Source organism: Choloepus didactylus, chromosome 11, assembly GCF_015220235.1.
Source record: "Choloepus didactylus isolate mChoDid1 chromosome 11, mChoDid1.pri, whole genome shotgun sequence".
NCBI lineage: Eukaryota > Metazoa > Chordata > Mammalia > Pilosa > Megalonychidae > Choloepus > Choloepus didactylus.
Genome location: NC_051317.1, coordinates 56,410,140 through 56,436,013, shown reverse-complemented (window position 1 = coordinate 56,436,013; position 25,874 = coordinate 56,410,140). Strand labels below are relative to the sequence as shown.

At 36.9% G+C, this 25,874-nt stretch overlaps 1 pseudogene; it reads right to left on the bottom strand.

Annotated features, from left to right (window-relative positions):
- On the bottom strand, positions 1 to 20,983 carry LOC119506026 (annotated as a pseudogene).
- Between the last annotated feature and the right edge of the window lie 4,891 nt (positions 20,984 to 25,874).

The following is a 25,874-nucleotide window of genomic DNA, read 5'->3' as shown; positions in this document are numbered from 1 at the left end:
CTAACCATCCTCGTGGCCTTCAGCAAGTTGTAATAGTTTTCCTGGTGGTGGAGGTTCTTGCCTCAATGTTGATGGCTGCTGTCTGATCAGGGAAGTGGTTGCTGAAGGTTGGAGTGACTGTGGCAATTTCTTAGAATAAGACAATGAAATTTATGACATTGTTTGATTCTTCCTTTCATGAAGATTTCTTTGTAGCATGTGATGCTGTTTGATAACATTTTGCCCCCAGTAGAACTTCTTTCAAAATTGGAGTCAATCCTTTCAAACCCTGCCACTTCTTTATCAACTAGGATTATGAATATTTTAAATCCCTTATTGTCATTTCAACAATATTCACAGCATCTTCACCAGGAGTAGGCTCCATCTCAGGAGGCACTTTCTTTGCTCATCTGTAAGAAGCAATTCCTCATCCATTCAAGTGTTTTCATGACATTGCAGCAACTCAGTCACATCTTCAAGCTCCACTTATAATTCTAGATCTCTTGCCATTTACACCATATTTGGAGTTACTTCCTCCACTGTTATTTTAAGCTCTTCAATTACCCATGAGTGTTACAATCAAGTTTTTCCAAACTCCTATTAATGTTGACATTTTGACCTCCTCACATGAATCACATTCTTAATGCCATCTAGAATGTTGAATTCTTTCCAAAAAGTGTTCAACTGACTTTGCCCAGATCCATCAGAGGAATCACTATCTATGACAGCTATAGACTTATGAAATGTATTTCTTTTTTTTTATTAAATTCAGTTTTGTTGAAATACATTCACACACCATACAATCATCTGTGATATACAATCCACTGTCCACAGTATGATAACATAGTTATGCATTCATCACCACGATCTATCTCTGAACATTTTCCTTACATCAGAAAGACCCAGAACAAGAATAAAAAATAAAAGTGAAAAAAGAACACCCAAATCATCCCCCCATCCCACCCCATTTGTCCTTTAGTTTTTATCCCCATTCCTCCACTCATCCATACACTAGCTAAAGGGGGTGTGATCCACAAGGTCTTCACAATCACACTGTCACCCCTTGTAATTTACATTATTATATAATTGTCTTCAGGAGTCCAGACTGCTGGGTTGGGGTTTGGTAGCTTCAGGTATTTACTTCTAGCTATTCCAATACATTAAAGCCTAAGAGGTGTTATCTATATAGTGCATAAGAATGTCCACCAGAGTGACCTCTCAACTCCATTTGGAATCTCTCAGCCACTGAAACTATTTCGTCTCATTTTGCATCCCCCTTTTGGTCAAGAAGATACTCTCAGTCCCACGATGCTGGGTCCACATTCATCCCCAGGAGTCATACTCTGCATTGCCAGGGAGATTTACACCCCTGGGGGTCGGGTCTCACGTAGGGGGGAGGGCAGCGAGTTCACCTGTCGAGATGGCTCAGTTAGAGAGAGAGAGGGCCACATCTGAGCAACAAAGAAGTACTCAGGGGGAGACTCCTAGGCACCATTACATACAACTTTAGACTCTCCTTTGTAGTAATGAGTCTCATAAGGGCAAGTCCTGTGCTCGAGGGCTCAGCACATCAAACCGCCAGTCCCAACGTTTGTGACAACATCAACACCAGTCCAGGTGAGGATGTCCAACACATCCGCACCTTCCCCCAGATCCTCGGGACTGGGGAGTGGGAGGCTGTAAATATATTTTTTATTGTCTGCCCAAATTACTCTAGGATGTGTCAGTATTTCACTCCAGCCTATACTAACCTACCGTTATCTCACTTCCTATTCAAAGTTCCATGCAATTGTGGTGTCTGAACAAATAGACTGTAGAGTTGTACGGCTTAGAAAATTTAGATCCTGTACCAAATAGATATCTATTCCCTTGGTCTCATATGAAAGTTGAAGTTTTAAAGCACAATGAGTTTCAACCTTTATCCTTTAGTCTGGCTTGCCCTGGTCTTAACCAGAACTGCTTCATTCATATCACTAATTGAAGTTTGGGCTCTTTTTCAGCTTTTTTTTTTTTTTTTTTTTTTTTTACAGTGGCTGTATGCACTAATACTGACATTCATATCTGCCGAGCTCTAGCTCTGAGTTTCAGGTGTCTCAGAGATATGCATTGTTCCAGAGACCAATCAGGTTATACACTAGGGGATCAGCATCTCAAAGTCTAGAGATAAGCCTTACAATTCAGGGATAGAGTTAACTGCTGTAAGAGCTTACAATCTAGGGACTATTAAAATTATTGTGTCCATGTTAGGCTATGTTCTAAGATTCAATTCCGAGTTTACACATTGTAGTTAGTCCATATTGGTGAGGCATCATCCCTCTCACCATGTTTTCTCGAACACTTTTACTCCTATATATAAATTTTCCTACAATTTTATAGAGTTATATTCACATACCATACATTTGTCCACAGTGTACAATCAGTTGCTCATGGTATCATCATAAAGTTGTAAATGTATCACCACAATCAGCACTTGAACATACTGATTACTACAAGAAAAATTGTTTTTTTTTTTAGCAATAAGAAAAAATGATAAAAAGAAAAATAACATGTCATACAATACAATATACTACTAAGGACAGCAAATAACACCACTACCAAGAATCCGATATTACTCCCCTATATCCCCCTCTCATATACATTTAGCATTGGCATAATGCCTTTGTTACATTTAATGAAGGTATATTACAATGTTACTGTTGACCATAGACTCCAGTTTGCTTTGATTATGCTTTTTCCTGAATACCATCCCTTTTTCAAATTTCTACATGGTTGACATTCATTTGCTTTCCCACATGCAAAAACATTTTTATATTTGTATATTTAGTAACAGTCATTGGCCACTCCAGTTTTTGCCACGTTATACAGTCCCAGTCTTTACCATCTATCTTTACCTCTGGTGTCATACATTCTCCTATCCCACCTCTTTCAGCTTTACTCACAGACATCTTTGTTCAGTGTACTTACAATACCGTGCTACCATCACACAGTATTGTGCTATCTATTTCTGGATCTATGCAATCAATCCTAAACATTCTGTAGTCCTTCAGCATCAAATGGCTGATCTCTGCCCTCTTTCTATCTCCTGGTCGCCTGTGTTGTCAGCTTTTAACTCCCAAAGATTGTTCATTAATGTCTGTTCATATTAGTGAGACCATACAGAATCTGTCCTTTTGTTTCTGGCTAACTTCACTAAACAGAATGTCCTCAAGGTAAATCCACATTATTACATGATCCATGTCTTTGTTCTGTCTTACAGCTGCATAATATTCCATCATGTGTATATACCATAGTTTGTTTATCCACTCGTCCTTTGATGGAAATTTGGGCTGTTTCCATCTCTCGGCAATTGTGAATAATGCTGCAATAAACATTGGTTTACAAATGTCTGTTTGTGTCTTAAGTTTCAGTTCCTCTGAGTATATACCCAGCAATGGAATAGCTGGGTCATATGGCAAATCTATATTTAGCTTCCTGAGGAACCTCCATACTGTCTTCCAGACTGGTTGCACCATTCTACATTCCCACCAACAATGAATAAGTGTGCCTCTTTCTCCACATCCTCTCCAGCACTTGTCATTTTCTGTTTTTTGGATAATGGCCATTCTGGTAGGTGTGAGATGATATCTCATTGTGGTTTTGATTTGCATTTCCTTAATAGCCAGTGAAGTTGAGCATTTTTTCATATGCTTTTGAGCCATTTGTATTTCCTCTTCAGAAAAATGTCTGTTCATGTCTTTTGCCCATTTTTAAATTGGATTGTTTGTCTTTCTGTTATTGAGATGCAGGATTCCTTTATATATTCGGGATATTAAACCCTTATCTGATATGTGGTTTCCAAATATCATCTCCCATTGTGTAGGTTGCCTTTTTACTTTTCTGACAAAGTCCTTTGATGTACAAAAGTGTTTAATTTTGAGGAGATCCCATTTGTCTATTTGTTCTTTGGTTGCTCGTGCCTTGGGTGTGAGGTCTAAGAAACCACCTTCTTTCACAAGATCTTTAAGATATTACCCTACATTTTCTTCTAAGAGTTTTATGGTCTTGGTGCTAATGTTTATGTCTTTGATCCACTTTGAGTTAATTTTGTTATAAAGTGTGAGATGGACATCCTCTTTCATTCTTTTGGAAATGGATATCCAGTTCTCCAAACACCATTTATTGAACAGGCTGCTCTTTCCCAGTTGCTTCGGCTTCACTGCCTTATCAAAGATCAGTTGTCCATAGATGTGAGGGTCTACTTCTGAACACTCAATTCGATTCCATTGATCAGTATATTTGTCCTTACGCCAGTACCATGCTGTTTTTAGCACTGTAGCTTTGTAATATGCTTCAAAGTCAGGTAGTGTGAGACCTCCCACTTCTTTCCTCTTTCTCGTGCTATTTTTGGCTATTTGGGGCACCTTACCCTTCCAAATAAATTTAGTTATTGGTTTTTCTATTTCTGTAAAGTAAGTTGTTGGGATTTGAATTGGTATTGCATTGAATCTGTAAATCAGTTTAGGTAAAATTGCCATCTTAACTATATTTAGTCTTCCAATCCATGAACATGGCATGTTCTTCCATTTTTTCAGGTCTTGTTCAATTTCTTTTAGCAGTTTCTTATAGTTTTCTATGTAAAGGTCTTTTGTGGCCTTGGTTAAGTTTATTCCTAAATACTTGATTATTTTGGTTGCTATTGTAAATGGGATTTTTTTCTTGATTTCCTCCTCTTGTTGCACATTACCTGTGTATAGGAACACTCAGATTTTTGCATGTTGATCTTGTAGCCTGCTACTTTGCTGTATTCATTGACTAGTTCTAGTAGCTTTGCTGTAGATTTTTCTGGATTTCCTACATATAGAATCATGTCATCTGCAAATAGTGAAAGTTTTACTTCTTCCTCTCCAATGTGGATGCCTTTTATTTCTTTTTCTTGCCTAATTGCTCTAGCTAGAACTTCCAGCACAATGTTGAATAACAATGGTGATAGTGGGCATCCCTGTCTTGTTCCTGATCTTAGAGGAAAAGCTTTCAGTCTCTCCCCATTGAGTGTGATGTTAGCTGTGGGTTTTTCATATGTTGCCTTTATCATATTGAAAAAGTTCCCTTCTATTCCTATCCTTTGAAGTGTTTTCATCAGGAAAGGATGTTGAATTTTGTCAAATGCCTTTTCTGCATCAATCGAGATGATCATGTGGTTCTTCTGGTTTGATTTATTGATGTGGTGTATTACATTAATTGATTTTCTTGTGTTGAACCAGCCTTGCATACCTGGAATAAATCCCACATGGTCACGGTGTATAATTCTTTTAATGTGCTGCTGGATTCAATTTGTGAGTATTTTATTGAGGATTTTTGCGTCTATATTCATTAAAGAAATTGGTCTACAATTTTCTTTTTTTGTAGTATCTTTGCCTGGTTTTGGTATTAGGGTGATGATGGCTTCATAGAAAGAGTTAGGTAGCTTTCCCTCTTCTTCAATTTTTTTGAAGAGATTGAGCAGGATTGGTACTAATTCGTTCTTGAATGCCTGGTAGAATTCACATGTGGAACCATCTGGTCCTGGGTTTTTCCTTTTGGGGAGCTTTTTGATGACTGACTCAATCTCTTTACTTGTGAGTGGTTTGTTGAGATCATCTACTTCTTCCTGAGTTAATGTTGGTTGTTTATGCTTTTCTAGGAAGTTGTCCATTTCATCTAAGTTGTCTAGTTTATTAGCAGATAGTTGCTCATATTATCTTCTCATTATCTCCTTAATTTCTGCAGGGTCGGTAGTTAGATTTCCTTTCCCATTTCTGATTGCATTTATTTGCATCTGCTCTCTCTCTTTTTTTTGTTAGCTTAGCCAGTGGTCCATCGATTTTATTGATTTTCTCAAAGAACCAACTTCTGGTTTTGTTGATTCTCTCTATTGTTTTCCTGTTCTCAATTGCATTTATTTCTGCTCTAATCTTTGTTATTCCTTCCCTTCTTCTTGCTTTGGGGTTAGTCTGCTGTTCTTCCTCTAATTCCTCCAGGTGAGCAGTTAACTCTTCAATTTTTGCTCTCTCTTCTCTTTTAATATAGGCATTTAGGGCAATAAATTTCCCTCTCAGCACAGCCTTTGCTGTATCCCATGTTTTGAGAAGTTGTGTTTTCATTGTCATTTGCCTCGAGGTACTTACTAATTTCTCTTGTAATTTCTTCCTTTACCCACTGGTTTTCTAAGAGGGTGTTGTTTAGCCTCCATATGTTTGTGAATTTTATGACCTTCTGCCTTTTATTTATTTCCAACTTCATTCCATTGTGGTCTTAGAAAGTGTTTTGTATAATATCAATATTTTAAATTTGTTGAGACTTGCTTTGTGACCCAACATGCAGTCTATCCTGGAGAATGTTCCATGAGCACTTGAGAAAAAAGTGTATCCTGCTGTTGTTGGATGTAGTGTTCTATAAATGTCTGTCAAGTCTAGTTCGTTTATCATACAATTCAACATCTCTGTTTCTTTAGTGATCCTCTGTCTAGATGTTCTATCCATTGATGAGAGTGGTATATTGAAGTCTCCAACTATTATTGTAGAGGTATCTATTTCCCCTTTCAGTGATTGCAGTGTTTGCCTCATGAATTTTGGGGCATTCTGGTTTGGTGCATAAATATTTATGACTGTTATGTTTTCTTGATGAATTGACCCTTTTATTAATATATAGTATCCTTCTTTGTCTCTTTTAATTGTTTCGCTTTTAAAGTCTAACTTGTCTGATATTAATATAGCTACTCCCACTTTTTTTCCGGTTGTTGTTTGCATGAAATATCTTTTTCCAACCTTTCACTTTCAGTCTATGTTTGTCCTTGTGTCTAAAGTGAGTTTCTTGTAGACAGCATATAGATGGGTCCTGTTTTTTAATCCATTCTGCCAGTCTGTGTCTTTTTATTGGGGAGTTTAATCCATTTACATTTAGTGTTATTACTGTAAGGGCAGTACTTTCTACAACCATTTTGTTTTTTGGAATTTATATGTCATATCTTATTTTTTCCTCTCCTTTTACCTTTCCTGATAATCTTCATTTCTGCACTCTTCTCCATCTCTCTCTCTCCTGTCTTCCTATCAGCCTGTAGCACTCCCTTTAGTATTTCTTGTAGTGCTGGTCTCTTATTCACAAACTCTCTCAGTGTCTGTTTGTCTGAAAATGTTTTAATCTCTCCCTCATTTTTGAAGGAAAGTTTTGCTGGATATAGAATTCTTGGTTGGCAGTTTTTCTCTTTCAGTATCTTAAATATATCATGCCACTGTCTTCTTGCCTCCATGGTTTCTGCAGAGAAATCTGTACATAGTCTTATTGGCCTTCCCTTGTATGTGATGGATTGCTTTTCTCTTGCTGCTTTCAGAATCCTCTCTTTGTCTTTGACATTGGACAATCTGACCAGTAAGTGTCTTGGAGTAGATCTATTGGGATCTACTCTATTTGGGGTACTTTGTACTTCTTGAATCTCTAATTTTCTGTCTTTTAGAAGAGTTGGGAAATTTTCAGTGAATATGTCCTCTATTACTCTTTCTGCCCCTTTTCCCCTCTCTTCTCCTTCTGGTTTACCCATAACACGTATATTTGTGCATTTCATGTTGTCACTCAGCTCCCTAAGACCCTGCTCATATTTTTCCATTATTTTCACAATCTGTTCTTTTGTGTGTATGAATTCGAATGACCTGTCTTCCAGTTCACTGATCCTTTCTTCTGCCTGTTCAAATCTACTGTTGTGTCCCTCCATTGTGTTTTTCATCTCCTCCATTGTGGCCTTCATTCCCACGAGTTCTGCCATTTGTTTTTTAAGTTTATGAATTCTTCTTTATGGTCAGCCAGTGTCTTCTTTATATCCTTCAGCTCTTTTGCTATATCTTCCTTCATTTCATCAAATTTATTTAGCATTAGTTGCCTCCACTCCTGTGTCTCAGCTGAGCTATTAGTTTGTTCCTTTGGATGGTCCATGTTTTCGTGTTTCCTGGTATGGCTTGTTATCTTAAGTTGTCTAGGCATCTGATTTTCTTGATTAGTTTATTTTGGAGCTTGTTTTCTATCTTTTACCTAGTGGTTTTCTTGTTGGTTGGCTTTGTTCTCTGGCCTCTGTTATTCAGTTCAACTTATTCTAGACCTCTAACTTAAGTTCTATTTAGTTGATCAGAATTTTTCCCCTCTTGTTTTTACTGTTTCTTGCTCTGCCTCTATGTAACCTTTTTGTGAGTGGGTCTCCTCAGATATGATCGACCCTAGTCAGATTTTCCCAGTCTAGTGAGGCCTGGGTCTCATTGGGAGGGTATGAAATTTTCCTGAGAATGAGACCCTCCTATGAGGCCTTTAGAATTGGTGCTTTTCCTCTCCTGTCCAGCAGGTGGTGATAGCCAGCCCGCAGCTCCCCCACCAGTGTAAGGAGGTATGGAGCCTTTAGTTCTCCTGGTGACTGTGATCCTGTCAGGGTCATGGCTGACTGAAGCCGGAATCTGAATTCCAGCCCCTGGGGTCTGAATTCCCAGAAAGAGGACTGCCAGTTGAGCTGGACCTCCCTCCACTCTCCCAATCCTCAGAACTCCAGTTGTCTCTCAGAGGCACTATTCACTTCTCCTCTCTCCTCTTTGGGGCCTCTCCAGGTAGATTCCTTGGTCAGCCTGAGTTGCCAATTAAAGACTTAAAGACGGGGTGGAGGCCTTCAGTAGTGAATATGGAATTCAAAGACGTTGTGGGTACTCTGTCTCCCCCAAGCCCAGCCCAGTCCCCCAACCTGGGCTTTCTGATAGAAAATAACCACATATATTACTTTTAGATTTAAAAAAAAAAAAAAGTAGAAAAGAAAAAAGGAAAAAAGAAAAAAAAAAAAGAGTCTCTTTTAAAAATCTTTCCCCAGCCTGGAAGTTTTGTCAGTGTCAGAATAGAGCATTTAAAGATATGCTTTGGGCTATTGTCTGATAATTACTCTCCAACCCCTTCAGTTCCACCCCTGCCGGGGGCTATTGAAATGCAAAAAGATAAGGGATCAGTGAGAAGCCAGAAGGGACAAAATGTAGGGGGAAAAAATGGCTTTTTTGGAGTCTGGGAATGGGTGCCCGCTTTTACGTGCCCCCACTTCTTGGAGCCCAGCCCTTCTTTAGCACCCCAGCTCCCAAAGTTAGTTCATTAATTTGTTGATTAATTCTGCAGTTGAGGCTGGATTGAGCCTCCCTTCTTGCCCTCAGCAGATTGCTGTTTTTTGGTGTTTTTTCCCCCCTTTCAGGGAGCCGGCAGCAAGACAGTTTGTGAGGTCTGGGTGGGGAGGGGTGCCAGACCCCTGGACCGGGGAACTTACAATGTTTGCTGCAATCTCAGCTTTTCCTCCAATACCAAACTTGTGTCCAATGTGCGACTGGTTACTGGAGACCCCGAAAACACTGTTTCATATAGTTGTTGGGTAATTGCCAGCTGCTCTAGGGGAGAGATGAAATTCTGCTCCTCACCACTCCGCCATCTTGCCCCGCCTCTGAAATGTATTTCTGAAATCATAAAATTTGACAGTCAAATGTATTCCTTTATTGATAGGCTGCAGAATAGATGTTATGTTAGCATGCATGAAAACATTAATCTCATACATCTCGTTCAGAGCTCTTGGTGACTAGGTACATTGTTAATAAGCAGTAATATCTTGAAAGTAATCTACTTTACTGAGCAGTAGGGCTCAGTAAAATTTGGGCTGGGAAGTAGGGCTGAAAATATTCATTAAACCATGTTGTAAACAAATGTGCTATCATCCAGGCTTTGTTGCTCCATTCCTAGAGCACAGACAGAGTAGATTTATCATAATTATTAAGTGCCCTAGGATTTTCAGAATGGTAAATGGGCATTGGCTTCCATTTAAAGTCACCAGCTGCATTAGCCCATAACAAGGGAGTCAGCTTGGCCTTTGAAGTTTTGAAGCCAGGCATTGACTTCTCCTTTCTGGCTATGAAAGTTCTAGATGGCATCTTCTTCCAAGATAAGATTGCTTTGTTTACACTGAAATCTGTTGTTCAATTAGTCACCTTCATCAATTATCTTAGCTAGATCTTCTGGATAACTTGCTGCAGCTCCTATATCATCACTTACTGCTTCACATTGTATGTTTATGTTGTGGAGATGGCTTCTTTCCTTAAAATTGTGACATAACTTTTCTACTGCAGCTTCCTCACCTGTCACAGCCTTCACAGAACTGAAGCAAGTTATGGCCTTCCCCTGGTTTAGGGTTTGGCTTTAGGGAATGTAGTGGCTGACTTGATCTTCTATCCAGCAATATCAGCAATAAGACTGTTTCATTTTCTTATCATTTGTATGTTCACTGGATTCCTTCAAGGACTTTAATTTTCTTCCAAAACTTTTTGTTTGATTTCACAACTTGGCTAACCTTTTGGTGTAAGAGGCCTAGTTTGTCTCTCTCTTGGTTTTTGAAATGCCTTCCTCAGTAAACTAAAACATTTCTCATTCTTGATTTAAAGCAAGAGACTTGCAATTCTTCCTTTCTCTTGAACATATAGTGGTCATTGTAGAGTTATTAATTGGCCTAATTTCAATATTCTTATGTTTCAGGGAATAGGAAAGCCTGAAGGGTGGGAGTGAGAAGAAGGGTGGGAGAAGGAGAGCAATGGGGGAAAAGCCTGTCAGTGCAGCAGTGAGAACACACACATTTATCCATTAAGTTTGCCATCTTATGTGAGTGAAGTTCATGAAGCCCCAAAACAATTACAATAGTAACATTAAATATCACTGATCACAGATCACCAAAACAGATATAATAATAATGAAAAATTTTGAAGTATTGTGAGAATTACCAAAATGTGACACAGAGGCATGAAGTAAGCACATGCTGTTGAAAAAATAGCACTGACAGTTTGCTTGATGAAGATTTGTCACAAACTTTCAATTTGTAAAAAACAATGTCTGTGATATGCAATAAAACTAGGCATGGCTGTATTTGTTCTGTGTTTTGTTTTCATTTTAGGCAACTAAAGATATAGTGATTGGTAACATATTTCTTCTGCTTCATGGCAACAGGTTTCTAATGGGTTTTGTATTACTTTCTGCCATTTTCTTTATCATTTTTCATAGTATGTATCATTCTTTCCTTTTCCTACAGGCACTCAGTGTCTATTTTGTAGCTGTTCATTTTTAGTACTCACAATTCAATTATTTGAGTGGGACACAAGTTATTCTTCCAGGACTTTTTTTTTTTTTTTTTTTTTAATTAATGTTTCTCTTCTTTTCTTTCAAGATGGTCTGTCTTTAAGTGTGACTTACTTTGGAGGTTCTTTGCCTTTTCCTGCCTAGTCTGAGCCACTGAAAGAAATCATGTCCAGAAACACATTTGTTGCCAGATTTGGTCACTCCATTCCCTATAACTTCTATTTCAGGCAACTCAGGGGACATACATTTTTAAGAAGTGTGTTTGGGTGAAATTTTCTTTAATCTGCCTCTACTGGTCCCTCTTTCCACTCTCTTTATCTTGTCTCTTGCATCTTCCACCTGATCTCAGCTGATTACAGCAGCATTTACATGGTATTCTAGTTTGTTAATGCTGCCGGAATGCAAAACAGTAGAGATGGAGTGGCTGTTATAAAAGGGGGTTTATTTGGTTACACAGTTACAGTCTTAAGGCCATAAAGTGTCCAAGGTAACACATCAGCAATCAGGCACCTTCACTGGAGGATGGCCAATGGTGTCCAGAAAACCTCTGTTAGCTGGGAAGGCACATGGCTGGCATCTGCTCCAAAGTTCTGGTTTCAAAATGGCTTTCTCCCAGGACATTCTTCTCTAGGCTGCAGTTCCTCAAAAATGTCACTCTTAGTTGCACTTGGGGTATTTGCCCCCTCTTAACTTCTCCGGAGCAAGAGTCTGCTTTCAACGGCCGTCTTTGAACTGTCTCTCATCTGCAGCTCCTGTGCTTTCTTCGAAGTGTCCCTCTGGGCTGTAGCTCCTCTTCAAAAGTTCACTCTCAGCTTCACTGAGTTCCTTCTGTTATGTCAGCTCATTTATATGGCTCCACTGATCAACTTAAACCCACCCCGAATGGGTGGAGCAACACTTCCATGGAAATTATCCAATCAGAGTCATCACCCACAGTTGGGTGGGGCACATTCCAAAGAAGCACTCAAACAATTACAATCTAATCAACACTGATAATGTCTGCTCACACAAGATTACTTCAAAGATAATGGCATTTGGGGGCCACAATATATTCAAACAGGCACACATGGTATTGGGATAAGTGATTTAAAACCACTTCCTACTCCTATTGAAAAAAAATGCAGACACATGCACTCATAGACACATATGCACACACATTTTTTTCCAGAAAGAACAGGTAAAATACTGTAATAAAAATGTCCTTTATATCATTATATTTTATGAATCCAGAAATGAGTCTTAGGAATTTTAAAATTTATTTCAATAACCACATAAGATGAATTCATAATTATATTTATTATTAATGTAACACAAACATTGCATACCATTAAAGAGAGAGTCCATCACAAAAGATTGTAATTTGTGCTTTCCTTTTCTTAATGTGATCTGATGTTCTTCTGAGGTAATTTGATGGGGCTTAAATAAGAAAAAAAAAACACCATTTAAATGTGAGAAAAGTATAAACACTTTAATTAACATGTAAAGAAAAATATCCAGATGGGCAATAGTAATGTGAAAAAAGTAGTAGTGTAACTGTGAACAATGACACTTTGAGTCATCATTTTTCTACTAAAGTGACCACTTTGACCAAACTGAATTAAGAACTGTACCCTCATAAAATAGATACTACCTTGATTAATATTCATGGAATATCAATATTCATGGCCCTGCTGTTTGTAAAGGAATAATATTCAAAACATATTTATTCAAAAGCTATAAAGAATCACAAAGCTTTAAGGCATCACAAGGTCATTTTGTCTATCTTCTTTCAAATGTGAGAGCAATTAAGCCATTTTAAGTGATTTAAACTCTCTATTATAAGAACTCTAGGAAATATTTTTTTAATCTTTTTAAACAAGTGTCAATACTTAGCACTTAGTAAAAAGTGTGAGCACTAAAATATATGTATATTGTGGTACATGTGTTATAATTTCAATTGTATTTCGATTGATCTTCAAGACATTTTAAAAATCTCCTACAATTCTCCTTTTTCATATTCACAAACCCTAGATGTTCTAGGACTACAAAAATTTTCACATAATAAAACTAGATAAATTTTACCTGAATTAAATTCTTTATTTATTTCTTAACATTCTCCAGCCACTCATTTTGGATTATTCTTCTTAACAAATTTTAAAAAATGGAATGGAATATTTAAAAAATCAATTAGAGTCCTCTCATTTATTATCTAATATTAATATTCAATTTTTCCAAATTTTATAATATTTTATAATGTCTATTAGAGTAAATTCAAACACCTTTGAAATTCCATAAAAATACAAAATGTATAAAACTTTTTAAAATTATATTTTGAGTACAAACTCAAAAAGATATTAACTACTTCACACCTGTTTTGTGGAAAACCATGGTTTGTAAAATTGAAAGACATTTTATTTTAGCTATTTTTAGTAATTAATTTTAATATTGGCTAAATTTGATGAACAAATTATTTTCTATACATACAAATATTTGGCATTATTTATTTTGACATTCTAAAGGAAGCATACTAGAGTCATATTTTGCTTTTACAATATTTTCATTTCACTGAAGAATAATGATGTTGAGCATCTTTTCATGTATATTCATTATTCAAGCTAATATCAACTTAATAATTTCCAGAATTTTATGTATTGGGTTTACCTTAAATATTCTTTTTTTTTTTTTTTTTTAATTTGGGAGGAGAGAGTATATAACTGCTTCTATAAATCAACTTTAACAAAGTATAATTTATGTACAGTAATACCAAGAGTTTTAAAAGATGTCCACATAGAAAACATTCTACACACACTGAAGATCATCCCACTCTACATCCAAGCATTGACTACTCTACTATTCATAATTAGAGATCAGATTGCATTTTATGTATTTCATAAACATAGAATCATACAATATGTATTCATTTACATGTGGTTTCTTTCACTCAGCACAATTATTCTTTAATTCATCAGTGTTTTGTAATGTATCCATAATTCATTTTTTTTTACTTTGGAAAAAAATTTATTGGTCCAATTAAAATGCAAACCTATTATTTGTATGGCAAGGTGGAAAATTATACAGTTTGAAAGTTCTGTGAGGTCACAGAGGGCCCCAACACCTCCCCACCCTGTCATGCATCCACATATATACACATACTCGAAAAGGGATTATACCAAAACACCTTGCTTTTTCTCTTTCTTTTTGTTTTTGTAAAAATGGTTTATTCTACGACTATTGCAAAAAAAAAAAAATTAATCACCCAATGAGTAAATATTGGCTTAAGGCATATGGCAGAGCACCTCACTAACTCTAATATGCATATAACAAGGTGGAGAACCATCTGTTTTCCAAAGAGAGGGGGTTAAAACAGTATAACCATTTTGAAGTGCTGCTAGATATACATACCCAAACTACTACATACATACACAGAACTTAAAAACAAACAAACCAGCCCAACTCAAAGATGCTGACAGCCTGGCATCTAAGCCTTATCCACACTTCACCAAGGATCTGCAGGGGCAATGCCCCAAATGTTCCCACCATAGAATTTTTCTGCCTTTGGCTTCCAACACATGAAAGGCAAAATGTGAAAATGCTAGTAGAAGAGCAGCTCAAGAGCTACAGCTGCCTTTTTTTTATTTTTCTTCTCGTTAAAAAAGCTACTTAATGTGAAGGTCTTAAGTTCCCTTCCCAGGAGGAGACATGTGCTCCGTCAGTCCCCACAGGGTTCAAGGGCAGGGCAGGTGCAAGCTCCTAGCAACACGAACTGCTAGTGGGAGATGCCGCAGGCTGACCCACCCAATGTTACCTGGTTATTTCAAGAAGTGTGGTTGCCAACAGTTGCCTTGATTCCAAATCACAGGCTGCTCATAAAGAGTGTGAATTTGGCAGTGTGGTGGCTTACCCCAATGGTGTGGACAGGGCCTGCTGCCTTGAGGACTAGAGTGTGAGGTGCAAATGTGGCTCCTCATCCCCTTGGATGTTTGAGTTATAGTGGGACCCACCTGGACCAGGATTGGCCGGGTCTCGTCAGAGCACCAGAATGTCATGCCAGGAGTTAGACAACTTTTCCTGGAAAATATTCCTTTGTATTGCTGAATGATAATTATTTCAGCAACAGCCATAGAAACCACAGCCACTGTAATCATCAGATCATGCAAAGGTAGATTGGGCTGTACATGGGGGCACTTTAGGAAGCTGAAATCTGTCTCTCATTTCAAGCACAAGGGATTTGTTCAGGACATGGGAAAGACCTTATCTGCATTCTATTACAATTATGGGAAGCAGTGACTGAGAGCAAGCTTCTAGCAGGTAAAGGTGGAGGAAATAACCAGAACAAAGTGATCCAACATCATGTATTTTAAATACCCAAGTGTTCGTCATATATTATACCATTGTTCTATAAACACATGCCAAATTTCTTCTCACATTACCCACAATATTACTAAATAATGACTGCTTACAACCATCCTCCTTCCCAATGCTCATATGATACAGCAGGCTCACAGCAAAGTCTTACATCCCCAATACCATCAGAAGATTTATTACTACACTATTAGATAAAGCCCTTCATGTAAGGCTGACATAAAAAAAAAATTATGCATTATTTGTTTAAGAAAATGCTTGTCCACTATGGATACCTTTGGGGAGGAGAGGATAAATATGGAGTAAAGGGACTAAGTACACACAGATTCCTAAAGTCAACAGGAAGGAAACTGGAGTGCCACCACCTGCGACACCCTTGGGTGCACCAAGAGGGAAGACATGGGCAGGTGGGCTCCTGGACTTGCAGTGGGCCCCCTTTATTCTCCACCACCTGCACAGTATTTTCCCTTGCTTTTCTTGAAAAATAGATTGTAGATTTGGTACTCAAAAGAAGGAAGGGAAATAGAAAAAGTAGAAGCATCAAGGATAAGACAAACAGCCCAGGTGAGGGTAGGTTTTGGCACAAAACCAAAGTCTGTCCAGGTCCAGCTCTCTCTAAAGCTGTCTGTCAGTCCTACCAACCATACCTGTTAATTGGGTGTGGGCTCTGTGAGCAGAAGTGGGCAGGGGGTGGAAATGGAAGGGGAAGTGGAGGAGGGTCAGATTATGCATTGTTGTTGAACAGGAGCCTATTGCAGAGTCACACTCTGGTAATGAGGATCGTAAACACACACATTGACCAGAAAGGGCTTTCAGTGCATCAGCACAAGGTCCTCGTCTTCCTCCTGTGGCTGCCACACAGAGCTGACTTCCCCCCATGATAGGCCCTTTAACGTCGGAGTCTGAACTTGTACTTTACATGTTTCCCAAGGTATTTTTTTATTTTATTTTGAAATAAATTCAAAGTTACAGGAACAGTTGTAAAAACAATATAAACCCCATACACAGCATACCCTGACCTCCTCCCCTGATACCCCGATCCACAAACTTAAACATGCTGTCACACCACCATTTCTTTCTTTCCCTCCCTCCCTCCATTCCTCCTTATCATCCATCATCTATTGCTCTGTCTTCTGAACATGAGACCAAGCTGCACACATCCTTGAACAAACACTATAATTCACATATACAATTCCCATGAACAAGAACATTCTTTTATGCAATCCCATGAAGCGCAACTAAGAAGTTCCAGAAATTCAACATTGATACAAAGCTTACATTCTATATTTCCTTTTTTTTTTCCTTATGTCCCAACTGTGTCCCTTTGAGCCTCCTGTCCTCCATCCTCAGATCCCATCCAGGATCATCTTTGGCATTCAGTCATCATCTATTTAGACTGTCTTTTTTTTTTCAATTGTGGAAACCTATATACAGCCTAAATCTCCCCATTCCACCCCCTCCCTAGTATTCCGTTAGTGGGATTAATCACATTTAGAATGTTGTAATTCTATCACCTTCCCACCATCCATTACTAGAAATTTCTCTTCACCTCAAACAGCAACCCTACACTCATTTCTTAACTCCCCATTGCCCCTTCCTCCACTTCTTAAAACCCATACTCTACTTTTCATCTCTATGGTCATATTCTCTGATAATTTCTTTGTGTTTTCTGTGGGGCTTAAATTTAACCTCTTAATTCCATAACAATCTTGGTTTTCTTTGATACCAACTTAACTTCAATAGGACCCATAAACTATGCTCCTATACTCCTTCATTCCCCCTCCTTTATATAGTTTTTGTCAAATATTACATATTTTACATTGAGTACAAAACTACTGATTTGTCATTAGAGTTTATGTATTTTATATCCTGTAGGAAGTAAATAGTGGAGTTACAAATCAAAAATTATTGACTTCTATTTGTATTCTATTGTGGTCAGAGAATGCGCTTTGAATATATACAATTGTGTGTTTGTTTGTTTGTTTTTTTAATTTATTGAGGCTTGTTTTATGTCCCAGCATATGGTCTATTCTGGAGAAAGATCTGTGATTGCTAGAGAAAAATGTGTGTCCTGGTGATTTGGGTTGTAAGGTTCTATATATGTCTGTTAACATTCTCTATATCTCTTTCTCCTTTGTTTCTCTTTGGTAGGGCTCCTTATAGTATCTGAAGTAGGGCAGGTCTTTTATTGGCCAAATCTCTCAGCATTTGTTTGTCTATGAAGAATTTAAGCTCTCCCTCAATTTTGAAGGAGAGTTTGCTGATAAAGTATTCTTGGTTGGAAATTTTTCTCTCTCAGAATTTTAAATATGTCATGCCACTGCCTTCTCACCTTCATGGTGACTGCTGAGTAGTCACTACTTAGTCTTATGTTGTTTCCTTTGTATGTGGTAAATTGCTTTTCTCTTGCTGCTTTCAGAACTTGCTCCTTCTCTTCAGTATTTGACAGTCTGATCAGAGTATGTCTCGGAGTGGGTTTATTTGGATTTATTCTATTTGGAGTTCGCTGGGCATTTATGCTTTGTGTGTTTATATTGTGTAGAAGGTTGGGGAAGTTTTCCCCAACAATTTCTTTGAATACTCTTTCTAGACCTTTACCATTTTCTCCCCTTCTGGGACACCAATGAGTCTTAAATTTGGATATTTTATTTTATCTATCATATCCCTGAGATCCATTTCAATTTTTTTGATTTTTTTCCCCATTCTTTCTTTTGTTCTTTCATTTTCTGTTCTGTGGTCTTCTAGGGTGCTGAGTTGTTGTTCAACTTCCTCTAATCTTGTATTATGAGTATCCAGAGTCTTTTTAATTTGGCCAACAGTTTCTTTTATTTCATAAGGTCTATTTTTTATTTACTCTTGCAATTTCTTCTTTATGCTCTTCTAGGGTCTTCTTGTTCTTCTTCATGTTCTTTATATCCTGTGTCATGCTCTCATTCTTTGACTGTAGTCCTTTGATTAATTGTGCCAAGTACTGTGTCTCCTCCGATCATTTGATTTGGGTGTTTGGGATTGGGTTCTCCATATCATCTGGTTTTAGCAAATGCTTTAAGATTTTCAGTTGTTTTTGGCTTCTTGGCATTTGCTTTGCTTGATAGCTGTGATCTCCCAGGACTTCTGCCAGGGGAAGTCTGTGCTATGTCACAAGTGCACACCTTCCCTCAAGGGAAGCCCCAGGCCACCAGGCTGTGCAGGGGCGCCCCCAGCTTGATGCAAAAATGGCTGAATGGGGCATCTCAACCCCCTCCTTTTCACAGCTCCACCTTCCCAGCTCTGGGACAACTAGCTGTGGTTGCACCCAAGGCCACTGTCCATGGCCGATATTGGTGCATGTGCAGGGTGCTGTGGGATACACTCCCTGTCAGACTGGGTTTCCTGGTGTGGCTCTGGGCTGTGGGTATGGCCCCGGGCATGAGTGTCACCAGCACGCTGGGAAGCCAGCTGCAAGGGGTGTGATTTTTTTCTCCTTTTGGCTCTCCCCTCTGTCCCTCTGGCCCCAGGACAATTAGCAGCAGGTGTGGGGAGGGCTATCCTCCACACCAGACACTGAGGTATTGGTTACAGTCTGCTCCTGCAGTGCTTCACTGTGCAGTTCTCACTGCCGTATCTGCAGCCACTCCTGGGTTTTTTGTTTTTTTTTTTAAAAGAACTAGTTGGTCTTCAAATGCCAACCCACACTTTTCCCACACCACAGCGCAGCCATGGGACTTTCAGCTGGGTTACTCACTTGTTTCAGAATGCAGACTCCCTGTTTCATCAAGTACATGGTCCCTGTGGATTTAACAGACCTTGTCTGGCTGGTGCATCACTGGATTCTGGGTCACTTTCTGGTTTTTAACTAGTATTTTTCATGGAGGTGTTTTTTTGCCCTGTCTCACCTAGCCACCATCTTAGGTTCTCCTCCTGAGGTATTTAATGGAGTTCTGGTTTCTTCCTCAATGGGGCCTTCTTTGTCTTCCTCTATATCATCCTTTCCCTATGGTAGTTTGGGAAAAATTCCTTGCATTTCCCTTTGTGTGGCTCCAGGACTCATTTGGGGGTGGGGTGGGCACAGTGGGGGGCCCAGGTCCTCTTGAGAAAGCTCCTTCCATTGCTCCTGAACAGAAGAGACTCCTTTGATGAATTTGGCACCTTGGATCACAGCCGGGTAGGAGAAACAGAGTCCGTCGGTCTGGATCTGTCCCATTCAAAACTTCCTCAATTCTGGCAGAACTTTCTTAATGTCAACAGAAGAAAGGTCCTTTCTACTTGTCCATCAGCAAGAGGCAGGTGTTGTTGAGACAGAAGATCCCCAACCTGCCAATGGCAGCACTGCAGTGCACCACCATGGGGGTCATGCTTGAGGCTGGGTGACCCCAACACTGGACTTTGAAAAGAAAGTTCAGGAACAAGACTGGCCACTCGGGGTCTCCAAAGTCAGGCTGTGTGGTCTAGTGGAAATGTAAAGCCTCTTGGGTTCCTTGAGTTGTTAAATTTTTCCAGTTCTAACTGTCATACTGTATCATATAACTTGACATCTTCAGTTATCAATGATAATTTCAAATTTGTGTCTTCAAAGATCATTTCTCTTTCTTCTTTCTGTGGCCAGTACTGTGCACATTTTAAGGATGTCTTTTCCATCATTCTGTTGAGCATGACCACGGCCCTGCTCTTCTTCTCCCACACCATCTCCCTCCCTATTTGGCAAGGGGCCATGTGTAAGAATGTGACTTCTTTGGGCTTCTCCCACTTTTATCAAACTGGTATTTATATAATTATTATCTTCTTGATGTAATTTAATCAACTATGGCCAAAGGTACTGATATCTCTGTACTTATTTCCAGTGTTGTTCTTAGGAAGTTTGGACATTTTACACGGGAAGCTACTGGCTTCATGTCGGATATCCTGATAAATGGCTGCCCAGCTACCTGCCTTGTCAATCTGCCCAACATCTTTTCCATCTCCATGAGGAACCTGGGCTGCTACAGGGCCTCCTGCTCAGCTCAGCTCACTGTGAGCTTTGCAGTTCTAGGCTGTGTGGAACTCTTTGCATAGAGTCCTGCTGCAAACCTAGACCCCAGAAGCTACCTGCCCCCAGTGCTTACTTCTTCAGGTCAAACTGTAAGCCGGAAGTGAATTTATTCATTTTCATTGTTATCATACCATTGTACTATTATGCGTTTTGTTTGTCCTTAGATGGATATTTGAGTTGTTTCTAGTTTTTGGAGATCATGACCAAACCTGTTATATACATGTATGTATAAGTCTTGCGTGGGTATACCTTGTCAGCTCATTTTTTTTAAATATTGCATTTTCCATGTTTTTCCCCCTTTTTTTGTATCCTATCAAAGAAAGCTTTGCCTGTCCCAAGGTCACAACACATTTTCCCTCTATGTTTTCTTCTAGAAGCTTTGTCATTTTAGTGTCCACATTTGGGTCTATGATGCTTTTCCAACTTTTTAGGTATCAATTGAGAATGCTCAATGTTTATTTTAGTCATATAGATATTTAATTATTTCAGCACCCTTTGTTGAAAAGACTTTTCTTTCTGCATTGAAATTTCTGGGCACTTTTGCTGAAAATCAGTGGACCATATAACTATGAGTTGATTTCCAGATTCTTCAGTCTATCCATTTATGTAAATGCAGAACCTTTTATCAATACCACAGTATCTTGATTACTGTTGCTTTATGGTAAGACTTTTAAAATTGAATAGTTTAAATTCTCCTAATTCTTCTTTTGTTCAAAATTATTTTGGAAGTTTACTTTCAATGAAATTTTAGAATTAGCATGTAAAAATTACAAATTCCCATTTAATGGTGTAAGAAAACCAATTGTACTGATTGTATAAATCTATAATTACTTAAAATATCATCAAATAAAATCAAATAGTGCATTGAGAAGATGAAATAGCTCTCAATCAATTAGTTTTTATTTCAGTAAGCAAATAGGGATCAATATAAAATACAAATATCAGTGTTTTTTTAAATCTCATTAACAGATGTTAAAGATTATACATGGTCATATCATTGACAGCAATAAAAATCTGATAACATTCAATTTTCTCAATCATAGAAAAAGTGTAAAAGATTTTATATATAGGAACTTCATCACCTAGAAACTTAAGGCAGAGGTCACACTTGAGTATGTATGGGTAGAATCATTTCCTCAAAAACAGAAACAAAAAAGTATATTTGTTAAGTCACTTGCAAATACAAGGGATTTTAAAGCCCCAACAGGATTTTACTTGTAAATTGACAAGCTGATCATAAATTTCTTATGAGAATAAATTACCAAGAAAAATTAAAGCAATATCAAATAATAAGAATGAATTTTAAAGCTAGAATAGTAAAACAGTGTCATGTAATACAGTGATATCCATGGAAATGAATATGTAGTTCAGAAACAAATGTATTCTGCAAATGATATGCATGATATCCAACATATCGGGCATTACAAATCACTGGGACAAAGCAGAATTTTCAATAAATAATGATAGGAGTATCATTTCTCCATATGGCAAAAATTAAATATCCATTTCACATTGTATACATAAATATTTATATATTTTTAAATACTTTAATATGAACAGCAAAATAATTTAGATGTAATATAGGAACATATGCTATTAATATGCATAATAATAATATTTTATCTGGTTTTGTCTGTTTAATAAATAGACAAAACCAGATAAAACATTAAGGAAGCAATTAATAAATTTGTCTACAATAAAACAAAGACAAAAATCAGTTAAGATAAAATACATCATTGTTTCTGTTAAAAGACTGGCACAAACAAAAACAAATGTAAAAAACTCACAAAATATTCAAAATCCAATAGAAAATTGCATGAATACTATTTCATGAATGCAAAGCCCAGATCAGGAAAGCCTCATGACTAATAAGCATAAACAACATGCAATCTGTCAAACGCAAGGTAAAATTATAAAACCATGCAACATCCCTTAATATTATATATAGATACATAGATATAGATATACAGGAAAAAAAATGTAGATATAGATGTAGATATATACCCAAATTCCAAGTTTTGACATGGAGATCACCTACATTTTGGAAAAGTATTTGGAATCTGTTCTAGTTTGCTAATGCTGCCAGAATGCAAAACACCAGAAATGGATCATCAACCAAGAAAGGGTACCTCCACTGGAGGATGGCCAGTGGTGTCCAGAAAACCTCTGTTAGCTTGGAAGGCATGTGGCTGGCATCTGCTCCAAAGTTCTGGTTTCAAAATGGCTTTCTCCCAGGACATTCCTCTCTAGGCTGCAGTTCCTCAAAAATGTCACTCTTAGTTACTCTTGGGGTGTTTGTCCTCTCTTAGCTTCTCCAGAGCAAGAGTCTGTTTTCAACTGCCATCTTCAAACTGTCTCTCATCTGCAGCTACTCTCTCAGCTTCTGTGCATCCTTCAAAGTGTCCCTCTTGGCTGTAGCAAGCTCTCTCCTTCTGTCTAAGTTCATATACTGCTCCAGTAATCAAGGCCCATGATGAATGGGTGGGGCTATGCCTCTATGGAAATTATCTCATCAGAGTTATCACCTACAGTTGGGTGGGTCACATCTCCATGGAAACACTCAAAGAATTACAATCTAATCAACACTGATACATCTGCCCACACAAGATTACAACAAAGACAATGGTGTTTTGGGGGACATAATACATTCAAACTGGCACAGTAGCATAGCATATAGTTGATGCACAGTCTCTATAGAACAGCAATTCCAATTGTAAGCATATATTGAAACATGCACATTAATCTATAGACAATGAAATTATTGAATCATATTTTTAAAATAATGACAAAAACTTAAAAATCATTTGCATAGAAATAAATAAGTAAATCAGAATAATCTCAATGCCACATAACTCTAAAGAGCAGTCAACATAAAAGAAGTATCTACACAGACATCTTGGAAATATAACATTGAAATAAAAAGTATATTCTGGAATGATATTCATGGGAAAGGTAAACAAAGGAAACACTATGAAAATTTTAATCAACATATTTTGTATTTATTGCATATATATTTATTAATATATATTTGCAATAGCTAATATATTTATTAATTTAATATATTAATGCATTTTAATAATATACAAATGAGTCAAAAACATGAGGAACATGGAAATCTATAGGAGTAAACAGAATTGTAGAAAAGTGTTTGGCATTCTGAAAGGAACTGTTATTGGTAATTCTGTTAAGTATTTATAAATATAAATATATACTAATATAATAATTTTAATAATATAATAATTTTAATTTTCTGTCATGGGTAAACGTGTTTGAAAATTACTGACCATATTTTTGTATTTATTTGAATATTTCATTATTTTATAAGATTGAAATCTACATTCAAATGGGACAAATGTATGGACAAAGATTTTATAGAGGGATTTCCATTAGGGCCAGTGAAGGAAGTGAAGTCATTTTGGGAAACAAATTGCTTTGATTTGACTTGAAAGATGATAAATGCTGGGGAAAGTTTCAGTACAGCAGAAACCAAGAAACATTTTATTTCCTTCCAACTCTGCCAAATGTTTTAACTGAGTTAAGTAACCTAAAATGTGGCACTGAAGAGTATGTGAATAAGGATATTCATTACATTTAGCAAATAATTTAAATAAAAGAATGTTTCTGCCTACAGACAAGATAGATGAGAATTCTTCCTTGGGATGGATGTTACTGGAGGTGCATATGATATTAAAGCCACATTGGGAAATAACTTGTCACTGCCAGTTCCTCATCTTCATTTGTTGGATGTAACTTAAAGGACAAATTTAAAGTTTAATTGAGTCTCAAAGCAATACCTGTTTTAGTATTTCATGGTAGCTGCAATTTCAGGATTTGGTTTCAATCCCAGATCTGATTTTCATATCTCTATGCCAATTTTTTCTATGTGCAAAATGGGGATAGCAGTATTTCTAACCTTATGGGAGTCTTGTGAGATACTTACAGAATTCTTCTGAGATTCTTATGGGAAACTTAACAAAGATTTAATGTCTGAAAAATATTTAATACAGGTAAAATTGTTAGATGAGTGCCTGGCATGCTCAATTAATGTGAAAAGGAATCAAGCACTTTCATAACTTGTGTTTCAGTCATTTTGCACTTCTGTCTTTGGCTCTTTTTTCTAACTACTGGAGCAAAAACCAGCTTTTCAGCAGAATATAGACATTACTTTATGTAAATTATACCTCATTAATGCTGACTTTCAAAATAGAAGCAAAATAATTATTTTGATTCCTTCTTGTTTTGGGCTTCAACACCTAATTATATGATATAGTAAATTATTTAGTCTAAGGCAAAAGAGAATAAGGAAAATCAAAATGTATTTGTACAAATTAAGAAAAATTATAATTTACATGATGGTGAGCAAGTTGTTCCCATTTTTAATGATAATTGATACATTTATATCATAATTCACTGTGTCTAGTTCATTAAAAATTTTATAGACTAGCATCTTATTTTCTCTAACAAAATTAGACTTAAATGTTAGCAATGAATGTATTTATCAAACAATAAAAACAATGAATAATCCAAGAGCAGGTAGTTTTAGTATAAACTCATTAAATTTGGGATATAATGTATATTCCTTTCTAGTGATGTTGGTGTCTAAAAGAAGTATTCATCATTTGTGCTATATTTCATAGTCAGGGATAAATTATTTCCTTAATTGTGCCATAGAGACCTCTAAATTATTATGTTTTCAGTGTTATGAAATATTCATTGCATTCTTTTAAATTTAATAAATATGTTTCAAAATTATGTCATTGATTTAGAAATAAAATTACCAAAACCTTCAAAATTCATAGACCAGTAAGGTTAAGTCAGAAAATAATCATCTTAGTTAAGTAATGAAAACACATTTTTTAGTAATATTTACCAAGCTAACTAATATACACCTTGAGAAGAATATCAATCATAGTTTTGCAATTTTTTTCTGGTTTTGAAAAAGCCACTTACAATTTTTTTTTTCCTGAAAAATCCTTAGCAGGCTGTGCTAAGTGACGATGGCAAGGGGCATGTAGTAAATTAAATAAGGAGCTGAACACTTCAAAAGTAGTGTGAATTAAAAAGTATATATGCATAGAAAAAGCTTATTAAAATATTATTTTTAAGGTTAAAATAAAGAATGTATAATGATTTGTATACAAAGCATGTATGATGAATTAAAAATATATGTATAGAGAAAGTTTATTAAAATATTTTTAAGATTAAAACAAAGCATGTATAATGATTTGCATACAAAGCATGTATAATGAATTAAAATACATGTATAGAGACAGCTTATTAAAATTTTATTTTTAAGACTAAAACAAAGCATGTATAATGATTTGTATGCCCAGAGCTTACTAATTTTTAAAATTATTCTTGATCACTTTCTCTTATATAATGAGCTCTTCTGTCAAGCCCTTTGAATCAGAGG